Source organism: Neolamprologus multifasciatus, chromosome 6, assembly GCF_963576455.1.
Source record: "Neolamprologus multifasciatus chromosome 6, fNeoMul1.2, whole genome shotgun sequence".
Lineage (NCBI taxonomy): Eukaryota > Metazoa > Chordata > Actinopteri > Cichliformes > Cichlidae > Neolamprologus > Neolamprologus multifasciatus.
In genome coordinates, this window is record NC_140444.1 from 27,623,222 (window position 1) to 27,648,326 (window position 25,105).

Consider the following 25,105-nt stretch of genomic DNA (forward strand, 5'->3'; position numbering starts at 1 on the left):
CATATACATTTATATTTTCATGAAAGCCTGAGCTCTTTGATTACATAATTAAATCTTTCTTTTCCTAAACTCCTACCGGCCACATCTTGAAATCTCCAAGAGACTCCATCAGACTGTAAGCACAAAGTGACACTTGACATACTGTAAGTGACATAAATCACTATATTATATTATTATGTTATCAGTATTAGCCATCATCTCCTTCTCTTCTGCTTTCTGTCCACGTCTTACTCTATTGTACAATATCACCTGAAAGCAGACAGACTGTTGTGTAAGTACACAGACCACTGCAGAAAACGATGTGATAGGGGTGCAGATTTCTGAGTACGTGTTTTTCTTTTTTAATGTTTACGTCTCTTTGTCTCTGGAGACGAGCCTGCTCATGGTGGTTTAACAATCTAATCCACAAGCTAATGCAGACTGTCTTAAGTTGTGATACTCATTAGATGGAAAAAGAGAAATAACAGGAGGCTTTGACTTCTTTGGGTTTAGTGTGTTACACGTGAGGAAACGTCTGTCCTGATGGGAGTCACTTCTCCATGCATCAGGCACAGGGACTCACTGAATGTGGTTTTAAACAATCAACAGACAATGTTGGAATATTAGTTTATTACCTTATAACGACACCCAATGCTGTGTTTTCTTACACCTATACACATAAAATGTATAACTATGAGTCTATATATAATCCAAATAAAAAATTATATACGCACACTAAAGCCCAAATGATGTGTTTTTGTTGCCAAAAACATCAACCCTTGTTTCACTTTTATTTAAACTTAAATACGAGTAAAAACACCTTCTTTGCCAGGCTCGAGTCAAAGGAGGGTGATGGACAGATACGGCCCTGACAGGTTTACAAAATGTTGCTTCACACATTCAGAAAGAGAATTTGTAACTAGTAAACACAACCCAAATATATTAAATGTTTTATTTTAAGTTGAAACTCTTCTGCAGTGCCATGCATTGATATTTGTATAATCCCTGCAGTCACTGGGGATGAATGGTGGGGATAAATCAAATCTGATTGGTGCCTCAACTTTCAGCTGCAAGTGCACAATGCCAGGGTCTGCTTCTCTGTATATAGCTAGTATTGAAGTGTGAAATCATCCCTCTGTTTCACCACCATGTCCTCTGATGGAGACTGCATAACAAATAGATGCACTGTCTTACACGACACGCATGTATTTACAGGGAGACCGGTTCTTAGCTACTAAAGGGCAGGCTCTAAGCCATTAATCACTGTAGTGAACGAGTCAATCAAGCCAGCATCGTCCTATCAGACAGTGAAAATTGATGCGTCTGGCATGCTGTAAACCAGGCTAGACAGACATGCATACACCTCTGAACCATTTCAGATAGAACAGGCTTGGGGCAAGCCCAGGGAGGAACAGCAGACCAGCAGAGAACAACAGATCCATCCTCTTCGCCTAGAGAAAGGTAGTGGATGCGGGGACAGCGAAAGGTGGGGATGCAGTGACATTACACAACATCAAATCCCTCAGAGATAAAGCCACACTAAAGGGCAGGTCACAGATCAGGACATTTTGACTGGCCGACTCATTTTGCCCACACAGTGGAGATCACAGGTGTACTGCAGCAGGCAAATAACATTCGCACAAACTTTCTTTTAAAGACAATTTCTTTAAAGAAAAAAAAAAGTGTAGTAAAGTGACTATTATGTTCAACAAAATAATAAATATTAAAAGAAAAGTTATGCATGGCCTTCGAAAAGCACTTTAGAAGCAATTCATTCATGTTCTCATTGCCATAGCAGGCACGCTCATGCATCCGTGCAATGTTCACATTCATTGATAATTGGCGCTCACGTCCACGGGCACACTGTCAACGGGGAGATGATTGCTTCTGTTCCACATTAGGCAGCGCAGTTGGAGTTGGAATTGTGTGTCTGACGCTCAGTCTGCCCTAGGCATACATCACATGCAATCTCCATGTGAACATTTATTCCTCCGTGCTCATGTTTTTTGTACAACAATCTCACTTCACTGCAGCATGCACATGAACAAATCTGTAAACACAAGCAGGCGCTTCTGTGAGTTGTTAATGTGAACAGAGTACAATGCACCCTGTCGGAAGAATAGTCACTGGTACATTTGTGTTTCTTCTCTGCATGATGCCATTATGTATGTATGTATGTATGTATGTCCACTGGTGAAATTTCTATTTCCATGTAAGCAATGGTGACACTTCACAGACTCACCAGCCTGCAAGTAAAATTACGTTTTTGGTACCAATAGTCACATTTCAATATATTAGTATTTTTTAATTACAATCTTAACACTTTTATCTGAGAAATCTTGTCGGTGTAAAATGCCAAATGAAGTTTTAACAAAATCTTCTCCAAACTCCTCCTCTTCAGCTTCTTCAAATTTATAGCCATGAAGTAAAACCACAAAAATAAGTCATTTCAGCTGGGATCTGCATGATAGATCGTCTGCTCCATCAGAAAATTTTCCATCATCAATACATTACATTAAAAAAAAAAGTATTAGGCCACACCTTTATCTGTGAATTCACATGTTTTCAGTCCCATCACTGCAGGTATATAAAGTCATCACCCAGCCATGCAGTCTGCATTTTCAAACACCTGTGTCTTACAAAAACCTCACAGAATTTTAGTGTGGTGCTGTAAAATGTCAGCTCGTGAAATTTCTTCCCTCCTTGATTTTCCAAGATCAACTGTAAGTGGTATTATTGCAAAGTGAAAGCATTTCAGGAGCCACGGCAACTCAAAGCAGTAGACCACTTAAAGAGCAGAAGAGCTGCGTAGTGTCTCCAACACTCTGCTGACTCAAAACCTCCTGTGGCATTAAGATCAACAAAAACTGTGCACCATACGGTGATGAGATCTTTGGACTAAAAATGGGTTTTATTTACAGTAACTTAATATATATATATAGTAACTATATATAAAGGAATGCATTGCAGCGTTATACATGATTTGATCCTTGGAGCTTATCATTTTACACTGTTTGGTACCATCTTCTACATTGATCTGAAGCTATGTTTTATTTCTTCATGATTCAGTTAAGTGTTTCATTGAATTACATTTTCTTACAAAATCATAGGGGATTTTATTTCTTTCGACTTAGTTCCCCAACTTTGCCAAATAATGTTTGCTCCAGAAAATGTATCTAACTGAATCTAATCTCAAAGAATGAGGAGATTTAGGAAGTGCATCCCGTATGTCCTTGTAGACAGGATTGTAGAAGGAAATATAAATATCACTTCACCTAGCTCACACAACAAACAACGCCTGTCCTCCTCTCGCATGGCATTAAACCCACCGGTCTCTTGGGCAAATGGTAATGTTCCTGAACGTACCGTAACTGTGCACATAGAAAACTGAGCGCTTCTTTAAATGTCATGTGCTCTTCAAGATGGGATATTTATGCTAATCAGTGTAGGACATCACAGCTAAACTAAAGTCAGACATGACTGATCTTCTCCATAGTAGGTTTAGTAGAAAATGTTCAAGCATCTGATCATCAGCTTAAACACGTAAACTAGAATCTTGTACTTGATGACTTAAATCATCATCAGATTGTTAACAGAAGACACAAAACACCTTCATGCTTCACATCATACTGCTGGGGACACCGTCCTCTTTATTTATTACCCAGAACAGGTAACAGGTACCCAATAAAGAGATTTAATGGCATAATACAACTTCCAGTACATCTATCAACACCTGAATTTACCGGTCTATAAAGCAGAAGTTCTCCAAAAGTGAACTCAAATGTCTTCTTTATATCAGAAGCAAATGTAGGCCTGCCTACCTGTATTTCTCACATATAATGGAAGTGACTGTATATACATGATCAGTATATACCTGCTCTAGCTTTTCTAAATCCTTCTTGCCCATCTCTGAGCAGGTCTGTTATCTTACAGTTATGAACACAGCCAAGAAGACTGATGCTAATTAAACAAAAGCACACATTTTGTGCGTGTGCGTGTGCATCTCTCTCTCCAGGCCCCAGAATGTTGCTGCATAAATAAGAGAGACTTATTAGCAGATATACACCATCTGTGCCAATCACCTTCACCTGCCAGTGCTCCCTGAACCACTCGACCCCATCTCTCCTCCTGCAGCTGAGCTAAACCACAGCTTAATGCCACACATTTCTTTAACACTTAGGAATATGTTTAAAAACAGCCCCTCACAGTAATTTTAGGTATTCATTGTACCAATCTTTAACTTGCTTGCATCTACTTTGGCTACAGTATTTTAGTTCCTAGTTCAGTTTTACTTAAACACCGACACACTCTGGTTGTTTAGACTGCATAAAATGATGCATAAGACACGGCAGTCTAAACCTAAACCTATACAAAAGCAATACAAAATCATGGTGGTGGCTTAGTTTTTACCTGTTAGCCTACCATGGCAACCTATGGTGAACACATGACGTGGTCTGGACCAGCTCATGTTCAGAGTTTTGATTTAAAGTCATCTGAAAGCTCCAAGCTTTAACAGATTATTTTTGTTACAGTGTTCTTTAAGTGCAATATATATTCTTCTGATGCAAATTGTTTTATATATGCATCTTGTAGAGCCGAATAAGGTCAAGTTAATAAAGTTACAGCAGTACAAACTGTTTGTTACATGCTTCTAAATGTATTCAGATTTTGATGGTAATGCAGAAAATTCATAATTTTAATATGTTTGGTCTCAGTCTACTCTGAAGTCATTCAAACATTTATTTATTCTTTATTAGGCTATGGACCACAGGCAGAGCCGTGCACACCTTTAACCTTTAATGCTTACGTTTAGAGTTTCAGACCTCTAAATGTGTGGCTGAAATAAACAGCAGAACTAAGAGTGCACTGAGGAGTAATATTGATAGTTTAGTAGATTTAGTCCTCTGCTTTCAGGTTTGTGATGATCAAATCACAAAACTAACAGCTGTCTTATTTTATTTTCAGAACCAGTGGTTCAGTTTAATTCAATTCAATTTTATTTATATAGCGCCAAATCACAACAACAGTCGCCTCAAGGTGCTTTATATTGTACAGTAGATCATACAATAATAGATACAGAGAAAACCCAACAATCATATGACCGCCTATGAGCAAGCACTTTGGCGACAGTGGGAAGGAAAACCCCCTTTTAACAGGAAGAAACGATGGAACATTTTAACAATAGTAATAACAAGTATAGATAACCCCTCCCCTCTCCCAAAATGGTTTGTTCCAGCTCGGCTCTCTCCTACTCGCTTTAGCGCCGTTGCTGCCTGAACGATGGTGGCTGAGACGCAGCGGAGCAGAGGTGGAAGTGCCTGGCTTAAAGCAGGACATATTAGCTGCATTTAACTTTCAGTTACTCTTTATATAGTTAGGTAGGAGTCAGACCATGTTTCTTTTTAACTGAAAAACATTACACCAGGTAACCTGCTGTGTTGAAAATAGGGCTGCCACGATTAGTCGACTAGTCACGATTACGTCGACTATCAAAATCATTGACGACTGATTTAATAGTCGACGCGTCGTTTGAAGCTTTGTAAGATCACAAAAGACGCAGGAACAAGTAGTAGAATTTAAGAGTGTAATAACGGACTGAAACAGAAGATGGCAGCACTGCATGTACAAGGATGCCAGCTGCCGTTAAACCCCGAAGAAGAAGAAGGAGCTGTGTCCCAGACAGTGGCCCTTTCTCAATTCTCAAGTACGCGAGTACGTACCATTGACTGTAGAAAACATGGACGACGCGACAGGTCCCCAAAAATGAAGCCAAAACGTCTCTATCGCCCCCTGGTGTCTGGCTGCAGTATAGGTCATAAACCCCGCCTCCTCCATGTTAGCGGATGGGACTGGGGTCAGACTAAAATAAATTTATTCTCCTTAGATAATTTTTTTCCAAAGATTCTTTCTTTTGTTTTCAATAGTTCTCATCACGCTGATTGATGTTCAAGGGGTCTCCTTTCCCATAAGTTTGATTCTAATTCCTACCGCGGTGATGTTAAATTGGGGTGAAACGTCATCATAAGAGCTTTGACTGACAGCTGCAGTCACGGAGAAACTTGTGTATCTCTGTTCGCGAATAGCAGATAGAGGGTAGGCTCTGAGAGGACGCCCAGCGTTTACGCTACGAAAACACGACCAAGTGTTTTAACCTGACAGCCTGAGGTGTTCTTCAGTAAACTGGACTACCCGACAGAAGGACCCGAGGCCCCACTGCACTTTTTCGGTAAGTTAAACGTGTTTGTAAGCTAATCCTTAACTCGCCGAGAACGCACGGGAGTACGGACTCGCCGAGAATGCGAGCACGGACTCGCGATTTGTACAATTGGAACACCAGTGTACTTGATGATGTCACAGGTCCGGAGTTTTTACTGCCGTCCCCTCTTAATTTAACTGTGAGTAATATGTTATGAAGCTTAACTTTAATCACAGCCAAACCGGTTTACTCAGGAACAAACAAAACACTGAAATAAACCACACATTAACATTTAGAAGTGATCTAAGTGACTTATATATCATGTTTAACCTCAGTAGTGAAATCTCTATTAATAAAAATAGTGTACATGTACATACGTGTACATACCTTAATAAAAACAAGCAGGTGAGATGTTAGAACGCTTTTATTTTTTATTTTAGTGGATACTCAATACAATAGACAGCTACTGGGGTTTGGGGTTTGGGGTTTGTTTAACCTGAGTAGCGTAAAGACCGCGGGGGTGTTGAAAACGATGTGCCGGGAGTCCGCTGTTCTCGCCGGCTGTAATAATCCCCGAACTCGCTGTCTGCTATGGAGCTGGCGGGTCACAGCCAGAAACGTCGGAGCGCGTTTGGAAATATATGATATCTTGATAAATCGAGAAGATATTTGAAGTTTACACAACTACATTCTCGCTTGAAAAGAACTTAAAAGTTTATTTTGTGACCCAGAAAGAGTAATATTTAAAAGTTTTTAGCCCCGCTCGTCCGCCATTGCTGCGTTTGAGTTTTGGACGAAATGCATTCTGGGATATTTAGCTGCACCAAGTCCACACAAGTCACCACCGATGCATGCTCGATAAAACGGGCGGAGCGAGAACACATCCGGGACTTTTTCGCGTTCTCGGCTTGATGCGTACTTCGAATTGGAACAGTACTTGGTCTCCGACTGATGACGTATCACGAGTACACGAGAACGCAAGTACGCACAAGTACGCATATTGAGAAAGGCCCAGTGTGCCAACTTAGCGACTTTGTCGCTATATTTAGCGAGTTTTCAGACCCCCTTAGCGACTTTTTTTCTAAATAGCGACTAGCGATATAATCTGGCGACTTTTTCTGGTATTATTGGAGACTTATTTATGACGACTTTTTGACATGAAAACGCATATTGCTCTTACTCTCAACAAGCAGCGGTGCTGCCTTGGGCACCTCACCCGTGCCAAAGCGCTCACAGGCGGAGGATAGTCTTCCCCCAGCTGCTATCAGGGCAGGAGATGTTCACACCTGTGCGTCCAAACGGCAAATGAATCGCGCATGAGCGAAGCCGCTGCTCCCACACTGACTGTAACACAGTCAATTCTTCTTTTACTGTTACACTGTTTTGTGGATCACAAGGTTTAAAACTACTTATAAACAAACACTCTCACACACAAAGTAACTCCACCAGAGTGCCAATTTCGGGTCACTTTTGCTGGCCCAGGCCTGGATAAAGGAGCAGGGTTGGAATTGTGACATTAAAAAAAAAACAATAATTGCTAAAAGAAATTTAATTTGTAGTTCTAAATAAATTCTAACTGCATTTAGGACGTTTTTTACTCACTTTATGTCTCTTCCACGATGTTATTTCTCTCTCCAACAGCGTAGGTCACAATTACATTAGCATGACCAATTATGCAAATTAGGCGATGACGTCATTTGGCGACTTCTAGCGACTTTTAGGACAGCCAATAGCAATTTTCCTTACTGAGGAGTTGGCAACACTGGTCCCAGAATTCATAGCGCAGCCCAGCTCAGTTTCCAACAATGGCGGCAGCTAGTTAGTTTTAATATTACTCTTATTATTCTTTCTGGGTCACATAATAAACATTTAGCATATTTTCAGGTGAGAATGTAGCTGTGTAAACCTCAAATATCTGCTCAGTTTATCAAGACACCACATATTTTCAAAAGTGCTCCGACGTTTTCGGAGACGTCTGTTACCCACTAGCTTGATAGCTAGCCGGGGGCAAAGCTCACTAGAGCCCGTGAGAACACCAGACTCCGGCAAATCGTTTTCAAACCCACTGAGGTCTTTCGCTACTCAGGTTAAACATATATAAGTCACTTAGATAACTTAAAAATGTTATTGTTTGGCTTTTTTTAGTATTTTATTTGTTCCTGAGTAAATCGGTTAGGCTGAGATTAAAGTTATAGTTTTTACACAGCTGAATAAACGTCAAGCAGACAACTGATTATCAGAAGTGTGAGATGCTCGAGAATATACTCCGGTGTCCCGTTATATTTTAGATAACAATGAGTTTATTAAACTTCACCGAAACAATCTGCAAATTTCATTCAAATTTAATAAACTATCATCTTGTCTTTAATTTTAGTTAGCACATACCTTAAACACTTAAAGCTGTAAGCTAATGATAGTTATATGAGAGCAGATGCATGCTGGTGCAATAAGCTGTACGCTGTACATCCAATGGATGCATGATCTGATTAGTCGACTAATTGCAAAAATAATCGGTGACTAGTCGACTATCAAAATAATCGTTTGTGGCAGCCCTAGTTGAAAACGTGTTTTCCGACGATGTTTGCGCTGTAGTAAAATTAGCGATATTTGACTGCCCTGTTGATCTCATTGAAATGTATACAGCCTATTTAAAATCTAAAACTTAACATTGTCCATAGCCTGCTGTTGTTACCACTGTCCTGTTTGAAATGTAATGAGAGAAACTGGTTATTTTGCCATATGTGCATGTGCCGATATTGAACCCAAGGTACTAACTAGCTAACTGACTGGATGCCCATTAACCTTATAACTCCTGTTGTGTGTGTGTGTGTGTGTGTGTGTGTGTGTACAGATTGTCAGTCCAAAGAGGGAGAGAGGAAAGAGGGGAACATGAGGACAAAGTACGAGATCAGGAAGTACTAGGTAAGAAAACAGACAGGGAGTACTAACAGGCAAAACAGTAACTGTTCAACTGGCAAAGAAAAAGAAAGACAAACAACTCGTACAATCTGGAAGTTGTGTTCTCCCTATATTATAGCTGCTATACAGAATCTGCAAAACAAACTGAGTTGTCAGCCCTGGCACTGCATTACCATATTGAGCTTCAGTCAGAGGAAGTCACGGTTGCCAAAGACTTTATAAAGCTCAAGAGTGAGGCTGGTGCCATTCCAGATATGTTAACATTGTACAATCTTCTGGATAATCAGATCTTCCCCAAACTGAAAACTGTTATTCAGGTTGCCCTAACAAACCCAGTTAGCAGCTGTAGCTGTGAAAGGTCTTTTAGTGTCTTGAGTCAGCTCCATACCTGGCTGAGAAGGACCATGGGTCAAAGCAGACTCCAGCACCTGGCTGTGATGTCAGTTGAGAAAGAGATGCGTGAGAGACTTGACCACCAAAATGTGATAGACAGATTTACCAACCTCAAGGTGAGGCGGTTAAAAGAAAAGAAAAAATCTGCAGAGCCATAGTAGTATCTGCAGGTATGATCTTTTCATACATTATATACATTGTACCAAAGGCCAAGTGTCTCCATTTTCTAATAATATTTTGTATATTTCAAGGACTCTTCTATTTTTGGAGTGTATTTTTTATGTATCTGTATTGTATCATACATACACTTTAGAAGTGAATCTCTGTCCAAAAAATGCACAGTTTACTTTTTACACACTATGAGCATCATTCATCATTTTCCCCCAGTAATTAAGGTTAGGATATGTATTTTTTTTTTTTATTCCAATCCATTCTTCTTTGGCAGCATTTTAATAACCTTGATCAGATTTGATGGTTTTGTTACAGACTTTTCAAAAAAGTGTTTTGCTATTCTTTCAAAAATGTGGGGATTAAATTGTGTTAAAATGTACAAAACAGTGATGTCATGTTTTGTGACAAGGACCCAGGCACAGAGAGACTTGATGAATTTAAGAAACCTATGATTTAATAAAGAAATTTGCAGACTTGCACAGAGAGGGTAAAATTATGATGACTGATAATAGAGATGAAGACAACAGACGATGAGGACAGGGAGGAACAGGGGTTTAAATGCACCAAGGAGGCAGTCAGGGACAACTGGAGGCATTTAGGGATGCAGGGACTGACAGAGATGGGGAAGAAGTCTCATTGTGATGAGTAAAGTTTACCTTGCCTGGATGGGCAGCTCTCTGGGTGCTCAGCACCCCCAAAGCTCTGATCCTAGAATCGCCCCTGCTGAAAACTGAAGGCTCTCCCTCCCATTCTACTTTTAAATACTCTAGGAACAACAAGTAGGCCTGCAGAGCGAGAGCGAAGTGCTCTAATAGGGTGATATGGTACTACAAGGTCATTAAGATAAGATGGGGCCTGATTATTTAAGACCTTGTATGTGAGGAGCAGGATTTTGAATTCAATTCAATTCAAGCCAATGAAGGGAAGCCAAAACAGGAGAAATATACTCTCTCTTTCTAGTACCTGTCAGTACTTTTGCTGCAGCATTTTGGATTATCTGAAGGCTTTTCAGGGAGTTTTAAGGACATCCTGATAATAATGAATTACAGTAGTCTAGCCTGGAAGTAATAAATGCATGAACTAGTTTTTCAGCATCACTCTGAGACAGGATATTTCTAATTTTAGAGATGTTGCGCAAATGGAAGAAAGCAGTCTTACATAATGACTCCAAGGTTCCTCACAGCGTTACTGGAGGCCAAGGTAATGCCATCCAGAGTAAGAATCTGGTTAGATACCATATTTCTAAGCTTTTCAGGGCCGAGTAAAATAACCTCAGTTTGATCTGAATTTAGAAGCAGAAAGTTTAGGGCCATCCAGGTCTTTACAGTATGTCTTTAAGACATTCCTGCAGTTTAACTAATTGGTGTGTGTTATCTGGCTTCATGGACAGATAGAGCTGGGTGTCATCTGCCTAGTAGTGAAAATGTATGCTATGTCTTCTAATGATGCTGCCTAAGGGAAGCATCTATAATGTAAACAGAATTGGTCCTAGCACTGAACCCTGTGGAACTCCATAATTAACCTCAGTGTGTGAAGAGGACTCTCCATTTACATGCACAAATTGGAGTCTATTAGATAGATATGATACAAACCACTGCAGCACAGTACCTGTAATACCTACAGCATGTTCTAATCGCTCTAATAGGATATTATGGTCAACAGTATCGAATGCTGCACTAAGGTCTAGCAGGACAAGCACAGAGATGAGTCCACTGTCAGAGGCCATAAGAAGATCATTTGTAACCTTCACTAAAGCTGTTTCTGTGCTGTGATGAACTCTGAAACCTGACTGAAACTCTTCAAATAAGCCATTCCTCTGCAGATGATCTGTTAGCTGTTTGACAACTACTCTTTCAAGGATTTTTGATATGAAAGGAGGTTGGAGATTTTCCTATAATTAGCTGAGACTGCTGGGTCTAGAGATGGCTTTTTAAGTAAAGGTTTAACTACAGCCAGCTTGAAGGCCTGTGGTACATAGCCGATTATTAGAGATAGGTTGATCATATTTAAGATCGAAGAATTAATGAATGGCAGGACTTCTTTGAGCAGGTTTGTAGGAATGGGGTCTAAAAGACACGTTGATGGTTTGGAGGAAGTAATTATTGAAGTTAACTCAGAAAGATCAATGGGAGAAAAAGAGTCTAAATGAACATCTATGGTACTAAGAGTAGCTGTAGATAATATTACATCTGTGGGATGATTATTGGTAATTTTTTCTTTAATGATTAAAATTTTATTTGTGAAGAAGTTCATGAAGTCATTACTAGTTAACGTTAAAGGGATTGTTGGCTCAATAGAGCTCTGACTTTTTGTCAGCCTGGCTACAGTGCTGAAGAGAAACCTGGGGTTGTTCTTATTTTCTTTAATAAGTGATGAATAGTAAGATGTTCTAGCTTTGCAGAGGGCTTTCTTATAAAGCAACAAACTATTTCTCCAAGCTAAATGATGATCCTCTAAATTTGTGACACGCCATTGCCACTCCAGCTTATGAGAACCAGTGGTGTAACGTGTAACTTACAGCTAACTTAAGGAAGGATATATGTGTTTGGTTGATTATTTCTTTATCATAATAAAGCTTATTGACATTAATTTTAATACTGTTAGCAAGCCTGTTTATTCCCCTTAAATGGTACCAGATTACTAAGGAAAATGCATTTGTGAATTTGATATGAAGCAGAAGGACAGAGAAACTTGAAGTCAGTTTTTGAAGTTATTTTGCATTTTCACTGAAGGAAAGAGGAAAAAATAATAAAAAGAAGTTCATGTTTATATGTTTATATATATTTATATGAAGAAGATAATGGATGAAATAAATGAATAAACTCCCCTTTCAATAAATTCAAAAAAAATTATTAAGGCATAAAAATTAGAATTTTTTATTGATTGATTATGATTTTTCTCCTTGTAAAATAAAACTAAGCTCTATGTTAAAGGTGATTACAAAAGCAGAAGTGGAAGCAGGTAGACCAGGACTTTTAGCAGCACATAATTTAACTGACATACAGCTCCAAAAATGGGCTCAAGAGTTAGGGCTACTGCTCTGACATTTCCATAAATAGAGAATTTCACCACTTTGTTGCACTGCTGAGATATTTTACACATAAAATGTAGCAGCTGTCATCTGTTATTGTTAAATCTGGATCTAAGTCTGCATTCCTGTGAGTAATCCTCTGAGTGGTAACCAAGAGGGCTCTGAAAGTCATTACCCACACTCCTCTAGTAACACATTATAAACCTTCTCACAGCTCTTCAACAAAAATAAATAAGATGGTCTCCATAAAAATAATAATAATATATGCCATGTTTGTACAAGCATGTTTTAAGATGGTACATTTTATTGTTATGTCTTCTGTTGCAGTTATGAGACTGCATCAGTCATCAGCTAGTGCCACAAAAATACATGTTTACTCTTAAGAAATAAAGCGATCTAGCACCCATAATTAGATGATATAAAAAAAGGCAATATCATTAAACTACAGAGACTTGACATGACAACTTTGAACCCTCTGAACTTAAAGTTCTTTTTTCACCCTGGAACAAATATTTTTGCTATCTCTTAACACGCATTTGCTGTAGCATTGCCTTACCACGGAGAGTTAAGTATCTACCTTTCAGTAGTGATTTTAAATTTATCTGTGGCATATCCCCTGCAGGCACGTACACTTCCATGGGTTGTATCGAAACATACAGATCATCTACATGGCTGTTACAGCTGGATGACTTGTGAAATAGTTGATGCAGTACAAACAAAGTACACAGTATTTGTAGTTGCCCTTACCATGAAATCGAGAGTGAGTAAGACTCATATTGTTCTATCACCTAAAAAAAACAACAAAAAAACCTTACTGTTAGCATAAACACTGTCCATGTAGAGAACTATAGTGCTTTTAGCTTTGTCCATTTCTTTGTCTGGCATATGATACAGTCCAGACGACCTTTGGTAGGGGCTGCTTTTTCCTAGTAGGCATAGGGAACTTATATGTGTTTGGACACATTGTTTCTTGTTTTACTGTATTTTTGGTGTATTATAGTGGTTAAAGCATTGTGCTTGGGAACACATCTGTCACTGGCTGGGTGAGTTGCCATTATGCTGGTCGGTTAATTGAGTGACTGAGTTCAACTTTATTAAGAAGAATGTAAAGGAAAGCACAACTTTGAATAACAATAATAATAATAAGAAGAAGACCCCTTTATAAAGTTAAACACATTAGAAAGCTCCGTTTCCCACTTATCCACTCTAAAAAAGTTCCACTGCATCTAAAGGTGACACACAGGTAGAGGTCAATTAACTTGATAGCACAATTCAAAGTACGGTTTTTATGTGTCTGGCCAGTAAAACTATATGGCTCTACTTCACAGTCATCTTACTGGCAAGAATTTTTTTTTTGTCACTGATTTAACAGGGACGTAATCTCACACATCACTATTCTCTACCAAGAGTGTCCCATCGCACAAATTTAAAGGAAGTCAGTAGCACCTGAAATGTATTTGTTAATTCTAATGTCATCCTCCACCTCTTCACCACATTTCTGGAAATTCTGTCAGGCAGTATTTTACTTTGTCCTCCTGACAGAGGATAGAAAAAAGTGGTCATTTAGATGTTTTGGAGCAATGTCTCCAGAGGAACAATGTCAAAACATGCTTACTAAACTCAAGCTCTCTGATGCTTTCGGAACAATGTAGACGTTGAACAAGAGGCCTTGGATTAACTCAACACCTCTGTACCTCAAAGACAATGATCACTTGGCTCTATTTGTCATTTTTGCCCTCCTTGCTAAATACACACGGTCATAAAGAGAAAGAATATCTTTGCAGAGGCTCTGTTGAGCAGGACTGGAAACTGCTGACCCTGCTTGAGAATCTATTTAAGCCATGCGACAGTCCTTTTAGGAACTCCTGAATGTCACCACTGTTCTCTGAGGAGAAGGCACACTTTAAAGCCTTAGGGGAAAGCTTCATCTATATCCTTTCCCCTTTCGGGTCTCTGAGATACTTAAGAAGCTTCTCAACAGCATGGCACAAGGGATGAGGTTTGCCCTGAAATACTAAAAGTGCTGAACATTGTGGGGCTGTCTTGGATGAAACACATCTTCAATGTTGCATAGAGGTCAAGAAGAGTGTGAGCAGAATAGCAGACTGGACGGATGGTTTTCATCTTTAAAAGGAAGATCAGAGGGCATGCTCCAATTATCCAAGTGTCACACTGCTCATCTGCCCTGGAAAAGCTTATGTGATCATTCTCTGCTGGAAAACAGTGGACAGCCCTCCATGGGTTGTGAATGAGGTGCTAACCCGAGTATCTTAGGGTATTGTTCATGAGTGATCATAAATCACTCATGAACAACAGGATTAGTGGATCCTGTTGTTGGTGCAGCATCAACAGTAATGTCAGACGCTTAAGACTAAAGACACTTAAGGTGGTTTTTAATAAGGTAAAGACCCTAGAATAATACAAAGAAAAACTCAACAATCACACGACCCCTTATGAGCAAGTGCTCTGGCAACAGTGGGAAGGAAAAACTCCCTTTTAACAGGAAGAAGCATCCAGCAGAACCAGGGACATGCAGCCATCGAGTGGTGTGTAAACACATAGTGAGTGAAAAAGGTCACTAAAGAAGATCATGGGATCATGCATCATGGGAATCCCCCAGCAGACTACACCTATTGCAGTGTAACTAAGACTCCTGAGTCTACTGTCACATACAAGACCTTGTACGGGAGAGTAGAAGTTTGAAACATTAAATAATGGTAGGAGTTTTTTGAGCACCCTTGTAGGAATGGGGTCCAGATGACATGCTAATGGTTTGGAGGAAGTAATTATTGAAGTTAACTTTGAAAGATCAATTAAAGAGAAAGACTGAAGAAGTAAAATTATTAACAAGATAACTGACCTCTGTGGGAGTAGCCTTCAGGTAGCTGCTTTGCACTTTGTGCTGACACAGGGCATTGAAAAAGATAATAGTGGATGGATTATATCCTTAAACTTAGTTACAGCTCTTTCAGAAAGACATCTGCTGTGATGAAATCCGTTCCCCACTGCTGTGTAATCAATTATTGTAAATGTAAATGTTATTAGTAAATGATCAGACAAAAAGATCCTGGAAACACTGGTAAATTTTCAGTTTCTATGCCATAATTCAGAACAAGCTCTAGAGTGTGATTAAAGTGGTGGGTGGGTTCTTTTACATTTTGGAAGAAGCCCGTTAAGAATAAAAGATTAAATGGTGCGGTGACGCTGTCATTTTTTAGCATCTACATGGATGTTAAAATCCCCCACAATAAAGATTTTATCTGAGCTCAGCGCTAAATCCAATAAAAAGTCTGAGAAATCAGGCAGAAACGGATCAGGTAGACGATAGATATCAAGAAATAAAACTGATTTTTGAGTTTTCCAGCTAGGGTGGACAAATCTAAGCACCAGGCTTGCAAATGGATTAGAACTCTGTCGAGGTCTTTGGCTGAGATCAAAGAATAGGTTAAATACTGTGCAACTGTCTCAAACCACCCCTCTTTTCTTTATAATCTGATAGTCATTTATTGAAACATGCAAACATAGAAGGGATACAGTATAAGGCAAGAAACTGTACAATTTTAAAAGCAAACTCCAGAAGTTCAATATGTTTTACTAGTACTAAAAATGTTTTTCACTAAAAATACATGATAATCATTATAGAAAACATAAATATAACATTTTAGATGGCAACATGAAATGATGTGATTAAAAGTGCTAGCTGTCAAAGTAAGTACAACATATCCATCATTAATAAAACAAACTAGACTTGCTCTGTGTGGAACTGACTTTATGCATCCATTCTCAGTTACCTTGGAGCTGGTTCCCCAAAAAAACTTGTAAAGACAAGTGAGCTCAGTGGAAAGGTCAACAATTATTTGTTTGCACAGTGAAGGTCACTCTATTAGTTAGATCAACAAACTCCCGTCCTCCACAGTTAGGACATATTGAACAGAAGGCACACAGACAGACCCATAAAGATCAGCAACAGATTGGACTGCATAATTGTGAGCTAAATCAAGAATAACAGGTGAGAAATGAAACCAAACACTGCTTCAGAGATTAGTGAGAATTACCAGATCCATCTCTGTTCGCAGACTTTACAAAATACAAAGAAATCGGGAGAATGACAGTCATACAGCAGGGACCACTTGGGAAATAAGACAAGATTAAAAGAGCTGAAGTGCAGCACTTAAGAAACTCTAGGAAACTGCTGCTTTCTTGGTCACCTATCTGGAAAAAGAACCGACTAGTCTAAAACTAAGAAACACTCAGCTATTAAGTTACATTTGAGAGCTATTTAATGGAAAATGTCAAAAACCTTTAAACCGTTTATCACTTTCTTCAATAATGAATTATGCCTCTTAACTGTGCCACGCCTTTCATCTTACATTATCAACATTACACGTTATACTCCAGACAGACAACGAAGAAGAAACATGTAAAATAAACCGATGTTAAATATGATATGAAATCTACTACATAATATCTTTGTCAATTACTAAAATATGACCAGTTGGCATCCATAAAACGAACAAATTGCAACTGAAAAGTGTGGCGCATTGTTCCGTGCATTATCAAAGCTTGCGTCCGCCAACGCATGTCAACAGTGTTAACAAAAAGATGAGACCTAGATTAACAGAGTTATGGCGTTTTTCAACAAGCCATCTGGTGGCAGATGGCTGCTTAACATTTAAGAGAAAATAATTTACTGGCATCAGGCATCAATTAAAAATTTAACAATTCGATTAAATGACTCGTAAGTCTGATAATGACTAGTGACAAGAACATCGATTAGTTGGCTAGACGACTAGTCGCTTAATCCTAAATATATACATATGTATAACCATCTGTACATATCATAGTATTTTTTAACTTTTACATTTCTCATTTATTTTTTATTTTTATTGTTTAAATAAAGGGATACAATTAAGTCTATGTGTATATCTAGTCATTAAAGATATTTTTTTAATTTACTTATTTATTCATTTTTAATTTACTGTAGTCATCATCTTTTGCGAAGCCACTGCTTTGGATACAAAACTGCTTCCTTTATTTTAGTAGTGGATAGATGTTCACTAATGTGTAGCGTCCCTTGTCCCCTATACAAACTATTCTCTCACTTTCACTCCCTTCTCTGCACAGGTTTATGTGTTAGCATGTTTGTCTCCTCGTGCATTTGACCTGAAAGCTGCTTCCCTTGCTGTCTATGTCCAATGAGAGCCAGTGAGGCATGTAAGGATGCGCTGTAAGCAAATTGCCTGCAAGCTGACTAGGACCGAAGGTATATGCCTGCAACCAATCTGCAAATGTTTAATGAGACACAGCAGAGCTGATGGACTGGCCTAGTTGGTGAGTGAGAGTTCGAAGAGCGATTTAGAGAGGCTACCTTTCAGCTGTGACTACTGAGACGGGAATAGTACTGTGAGCTGAGACACATCACAGCCAAAGGAGTGAGTGGAGGCAGTGAGTGATGGGGTGCTTGGCCACATGGGACTGCAGTAAGCATACTCTACCTTGCGAAAATGATTTATGGGAAAGATTTAACTTACTAGCTAACAGGGTTTATGAACCAGCGAGTGAATGACCATATCTAAACGTCTGTCTGAGCATTTTATTTGAATTGATTCTCACGAACTGTGTCCCATCACTTTTGACAGGTGTAACGGGCCTCTTTACAATAAATGCCACTTTTTTTATTTGTTAAGAGTGAGTGACACTTTTGAAAGTCAAAATAAAAAAGGAATATTAAGCGGATCTATCATGTGTTTAAGGTTGGTCTTAGGGGCTTATATTACTTTTTATTTCTTCCTTTGGATAATGATAATATGATATTTAAAATCTGTATCCTAACCAAGACATGCAGCAGTACAATCAGCTATAGCTGCATAGCACAAAGGCCCACACACAGCAAAGTAGATTAAAATGTGTATCGAAAGTGTGTAAAGCATTTCACAAAAGAATGAAATACAAACATTTTAAATGAATTATTAAAGATCTGCATTTGAAATAACAGAGGTCAGCATATGTGCAAGTCACTCCAGTTAGCCAAGTAGCTCAGGACTCAGACTTCTTTATGCAGTAGTCACACTAGGAAACACCACAGTTTCAGATCGCAACATGAACAAAATGACTGTGACTGTGCACAGATGATTCAGGATTGAATGGGATTAACCAGAGGTTGAGGGTGCTGCAAGCTCTACTTCTGGGTGACCAGTTGGTGACTGCAGCTACAACATGAAATCTTATTTTTATTCTAGTGTGACTTACCCTTTAAACACTTTCTTTATGAGATTGTTTCTGGTATTGGATCTATATGATGTCAAAGAGGGTGGATATGCCTAATTTGGTCATCTTACTTAGCTCAGCAGCCTCTCTGACCTGCTATTCAGCAGCTAATTAGAAAAAAAGCTGTCTTTCCAGGCAGAGGAACTGAAAGGGCTTTTTTCAAACAGTGGATGAAATGAGGGACCTTGTTTAAGACAGACATGGATATTTTTGTGAATCATGCAAAGGTACTCCAGTAGAGACCAAGAATAAAAAGTAGAGATGGAAATTGACATAATGGTTCCACTCTAAAATTCCCTGTGAGTGCAGTATCATTCACCCTTAGGTTGCACATCTTCTACATCCGTCATGTAAATCTTATCTATCCAACTATCACATTTTTAACCCTCTCAGGCTCAAATTAAGTTTTTGTTGCTAATGCACAAAAGAATACCTGCAGTGGTACTTCTGAGTAAAAACTCATAAAACTCATAAAATATGTTTGTGGGGTAATGAGGTTGTTAGCTTTTAACTGTTGCAAATCTGCAACGCCTGCCTTGAGAGGGTTAAGACATTTTGATAAAGACATAAAGGGGAAAGAGCATACATGGTTAAATGTGCTATTTATAAATACACCACTTTGTCCTTTAGATAGCAAAGATCTGACCCACTTCTATTTATATGCACTCTATTTTTAGTCACAATGGTGCCACAGAGGCTGACAAAATGAAAAGCGCTGCACGTGACAGACTTAGCCTCTACAGCGCACTGCTTCCACTCCCTTGTATGCAATTTTCCTCTGTCATTCAACTCGTTCACCTCATTGAGAAGTTTATATTTTTTTCCTTCTCCCTCTCTTACATTATATCTGAATCCTTTTCATCTCCTCACTCTTCCTTTACCTGCCCGCTCATTCAGTCTCTTTGCTGTCTTGCGCGCACGCCCCTCCCCCTCCTTTCCATTCAGTCGTGAAACACTGACTACACAGTCACGTTTTGCTTCATACTCTCACAAACCCCTGAAGGCAAGCCATTTCAGGATATTTCACAGCAGAGTAGCACACCAACTCTGTCACTCTCATAGATGTGGGCACACGAGCCAGCGTGCAGACACACACAGGCACGCACCACACACACACACACACACCCACACATTTCTGAGCACGGACACACTTTCTTCTCCTTCTTTTTTCTTTTTTTCTTTTGCTCTGCATGTGAATCCTGAAACCTGCCACAACTGATAGGGTTTTACCACACCATGATGTTTTGTCTGCCGTTTGCAAATAAGCCGAGCAGCAACAAAAGCAAGGATGGGATTTGCTGAAGGCAGAAACAGCACAATTCATATAGATTCATGAATGTATGAATGCAGCAGAGCTAAAAATAATACCATGTTTATTTATTTATTTCCCCCTCGACCCCCCTTTAGCCTCCCTCCCCTCACTCAGAATCATTCAGCTCATGCTTCTGCTTTGCTCGGTGCTAAAAAAAGAGGTGTTTCCCGTGCATGTTCCAAAATTATTTCCCTCAGTCTCCGAGCCTCCCTTCACCTCAGTCCTTGTCACATGCACGCTTTCCATTCTCTGGGATTCATCTGTCAGATGGATATGCACACACACACATACACACACACACACACACAATCTTAATTTTGGTTATTCAGAAGGTAGTGTTAGTCATCCAGATACGTTTACACAATTATATGTAAGTGAATTTAATTCAATTTGCAATTAAAGGTGTTTCATGTCTGGAACAACCAACAAGTAATTTCCAAGTATCAGAATCTGATCAGATAAAAACTAATTTCTTATATAGTTATGATACAGATAAATAACAAATAAATAACGCTGCAGTGTCCTGTTGTCATAGCGATGCATCAGCTGCACAGCAGTTAAACTAGTGACCATTAAAAACTTTGATGAAAAAATCTGAATGTTAATCTGGGAGTGGGAAGAGGTGGGTAATGAAAGTCTTCATTGGCCAATATGCATCTCCTGGCAACTGGGAACAGATTTATGGTATAGCCATATACCAAAGAGCGCTATCGGTTCAGTTTGCAATCGCAGTCTGCAAAATTAGCATCTAATTTACCAATGCAGGAATCATTACAGAGCCAGCTGCTGCAGCTGTGCTTGTACATATTGAAAGGTTTGATCACCTAATGCAAAAGGTTTTAATTGTCACACTGAAATGAAAAATGCATGTGAAGAGGTCAAAATGATCATCTCTGGTATTTCTCCTGTATTTCAAGCAGTTCAATTTCAGTATAAAAAGTTCACAAATTCATACTGTAGGACTTTCTCAGAACTGCCCTCATACCTAATTATCTCTATAGACAAGATATCCACTGAAGTAAGCATTGGTGTTTTAATACTATATGTGTGAAAGCTAAGGTGTCTAACTATAGAAGTGTGTGGGTGACAAGTGGCAACCACACATACAAATGAAATAACACAATGGAAAAACAGTCTGTTTAGAACCTATGTTTAAAAGATCCTCAGAGCCTAAGAGGAGGCATGCGGGTGGGGTTTGAAAAGAGAAACTGCACAATGTCAGAAATGAAAGTAGTGCAATAGGTTGAATCCTAGGGAACCTAACTGTAACTGTACTCTTTTAAATGCTGCAGAAAAGTATCATCATGGGAATAACAAATGATTCTTCGTTATAGGTCTTTAGATGAAAATATTTTAAGATGAATATCGTTTGAAAGGCAGAGTACTTGGTAGGCTGAGCGATTTATGTCATAACATTATGTAAAGCTTCTTTTATTTATTTCGACACTTTCTCTTTAATTGATCTTTCTGACTTACTTCAATAATAACTTCCTCCAAACCATCAGCATGTCATCTAGACCTCAGTCCTACAAGGCTGCTCAAAGATGTCCTATCATCAATTAATGTTTCGGTCTCAAATATGGTCAACCTATCTCTCTTAATCGCCTATTTACCACAGGCCTTCAACCTGGCAGTAATTAAACCATTTTTTTTTAAAAAGCCATCACTTGACCCAGCTGTTCTTAAAAGAGTAGTTGTTAAACAGCTAACTGATCATCTGCAGAGAAATGGTGTATTTGAAGAGTTTCAGTCAGGTTTCAGAGCTCATCACAGTATGCAAACAGCTTTAGTGAAAGTTAGAAATGACCTTTTTTCTGACAGCAGACTTATCTCTGTGCTTGTCCTACAAGTACAGTGTTTAATACTGTTGAGGATAATATTTAATTACATAGACTAGAGCATGCTACAGGTAAAAAGGCATTGTGCTCAGTAGCTTGAATCATATCAAAAGGATAATATTGGAGTTCCACAGGGTTCTGTGCTCGGACCAATTCTGTTTACATTAAACATGCTTCTCCTGGGCAGCGTCATTAGAAGGCATACCATACATTTTTACTTATATTCAGATGATACCCAGCTTTATCTATCCATGAAGCCAGATAACACACACCAAATGGTTAAACTGCAGGACTATCTTAAAGACATAAATAGCTGGATGACCTCTAGTTTCCTGCTTCTAAATTCAGATATTGTGGCCTCCAGTAACACTGTGGGAAGTCGTTTTTAATCAAGATATGTCCTTCAATGCACATATTAAGCAAATATGTAGGACATCTGTGTGGTCAACAAAAGTTTCTGTCTGTCATAGTCCTGGATCTCAGTGTTTTGAGTTTGTTGTGGACTCGTGATACTTTCTGCTACATTTAAAAGATGACTTCAGTCTTAGTTCTGTATAGTTTAGCTTTCTCTACTGCATCCAGGTTTATTATTAGTTCTGGCTTTTGTTATTCCTAGTCTCATCTGTGTCTTGCCACCTGTGTTTCCTTTGTAGTCTCCAGGTGTTTTCTTATTCGTTCTGAGTCCCCAGTCATGTACTGTGGTCTGTCTGTTTTCTCCCTTCAGGTTTGTATAGTTCAGCAATAAAACTGAATTAAGTTCAAGTCTGTAGCCGGAGTTCTGCACTTGGGCCCTCAATGTGCCTTCCACACAGTCAAACTCTGACACTCATCAAATCACATATAGAATTTTAACACACAACCCATTTTTTCCAGCACTGCAAATGCAAATGACCAATTCCTCAATTGCTGAGATTTTTGACCATTCAAGGGTGTGCAAAAAAAAAAAAAAATTGCTGCTCCATGAAGTTTGATTCTCTTGGGAGAAAATGCTTCATAACACTTAACTCTACTAACACATAACACTGCTAATGACAGAAATCCAAGTTTTGGGCTTGGCAGGATAGAACACTATTGTGAATGTTTGGGCTCGATTTACTTACAGTCCAATGCTCCCATATTAAAAATGAATGCATTGAGGATGAGAATGCAAACAGTTATCGTTGGTTGCATTGAGGAAATGCATCCTGCTCATCAGAGCCTGTTGTGGTGATGGTGTGTTTATAAAGTGTATATGTGACCAACCACACAATGTGTTTGGGAAAGATAATCCAAATTATAACTGCTGGCAAGTCTTCACATTTACACAGATGCAGCGATCAGTAGATGGGATATGATTTGTGTGAAGGTGATAAACATTTATGAAATCAAGGGGGCAGTTATACAACAAGACAAGAACAAGAAGTCACACTTTAGATGTTTAGATAGATAAATAGCAACATGTTATCCAGTCTGGTGGTTTTGTCAATTGTTTATTGACAAAACCACATTAATTAAGTAGCAAAAGGGTCAATGTTTAAGGGTCAAAGATCAAAGATTCTCAAATCTTTTTCTGACTTAACAGTGAGTAAACAAAGTGCATAACACACTGCTTAAAAATGTGTAGTTGCACCACAGGATAAGACAAATATGTCAAAAACTGTACACCATACTTGCCAGAAGATCAATTGCAATGAGAGTAGAATAGATCCAATTAATGTTGTAGTATTCACTCCTGTAATAATTTTCAATTTTCAGTTTGGTTTCTCACAGACGTAAAAAAGGTCTTTAGGGAGAAAAAGAATGAAATACTTTATTTAATACTCTAATAACCCCGATGTTTGCATTCAAAACAGCTGAAAATGTTTGTACAAGAGTATTTGTAGCAGGAGCCTTGGTCCCTTATTCAATTAGAGGTATTGAGAAGTTTTAGTTGGTTTAAGTTTCCCAAGGAAATGAAATAAAATATAGAGTCGACTCAGTCGACTCGATATTCACAGGGTTTAGGGATCATAACTGGCTGTGATTTGTGAGCCCCTCTAAAAATACTTTTAACTGCCTATTGATATTTTGTCTGAGTTTAGATTAATATTAATATTTGAAAAGTAGTAAAGAATTTTTTAAGCATAGAAATGTTTTTAGCCACAACAATAAAATGAAAATAATTAGTGAATATTTTACATGCTTTACCAAAAAATCAGCAAATAGGCAAATTTTTGAGAATAATTTGAATAACAAATAGGTGAATCTGGGAATACTGAACCATGAGTAGGCGGGGGTCGACTGTATATCCTTGCTGACCCCCTTAAATAATGTTTTTTTACCCTTTGGTAAAATTTAAATGTTGTCTATTTTTCCATTTCACAGGACAAGCACTGCTTGCCTTTCTTGCCCTGACAGCATGCCAAAGTGAAAGAAATCTCCTTCCTTGCATCTCCAATGCTGTTCTTACCCTTAAAACTTCTCTTATTGCCTATTTGCTAATTCCTCTGAAAGCAGGTTTGACTCTGGCTGAGTCCGGTCCATTTCAAGGACTTGTGTACATCCTGTTATGAAAGATTTGATCTAAGCCTCTGATCTCTGGTTTCTAGCATCCTGGATAAGAGTAGCAGGCTCAGCTTTCAGTACTCTGAGATAAGTTACAATCTGTGTAGTGTTTGGATACAGAGACGGCATTAGCAAACAAGCACTCTGTGGTTAATCACTGTAACAGATACGTTTCCTCTTACTAACCGCCTGACCAACATGTGGTCTAAAGGAATTAGCATCAAAATCTGTTGGAAATCTGAATGATATGTAAAGGACCCAAATACAGACACACAGAGACGGGGTGATGTGAACTGAAGGTGAGCTGTTTTATTGACTGATTTCAGAATCCCCCAAATGACCTTGGTACTGGGTCCTTTGTACAAAGACCGTCTTGTAGTGTGAAGAAACTTTTAAGTCATCTAGCATATTAGTAATAAATACTTTGATGAATGTCATCTTCTGCTATGCTAAGCAGGCACAAATCCAACCAGCAT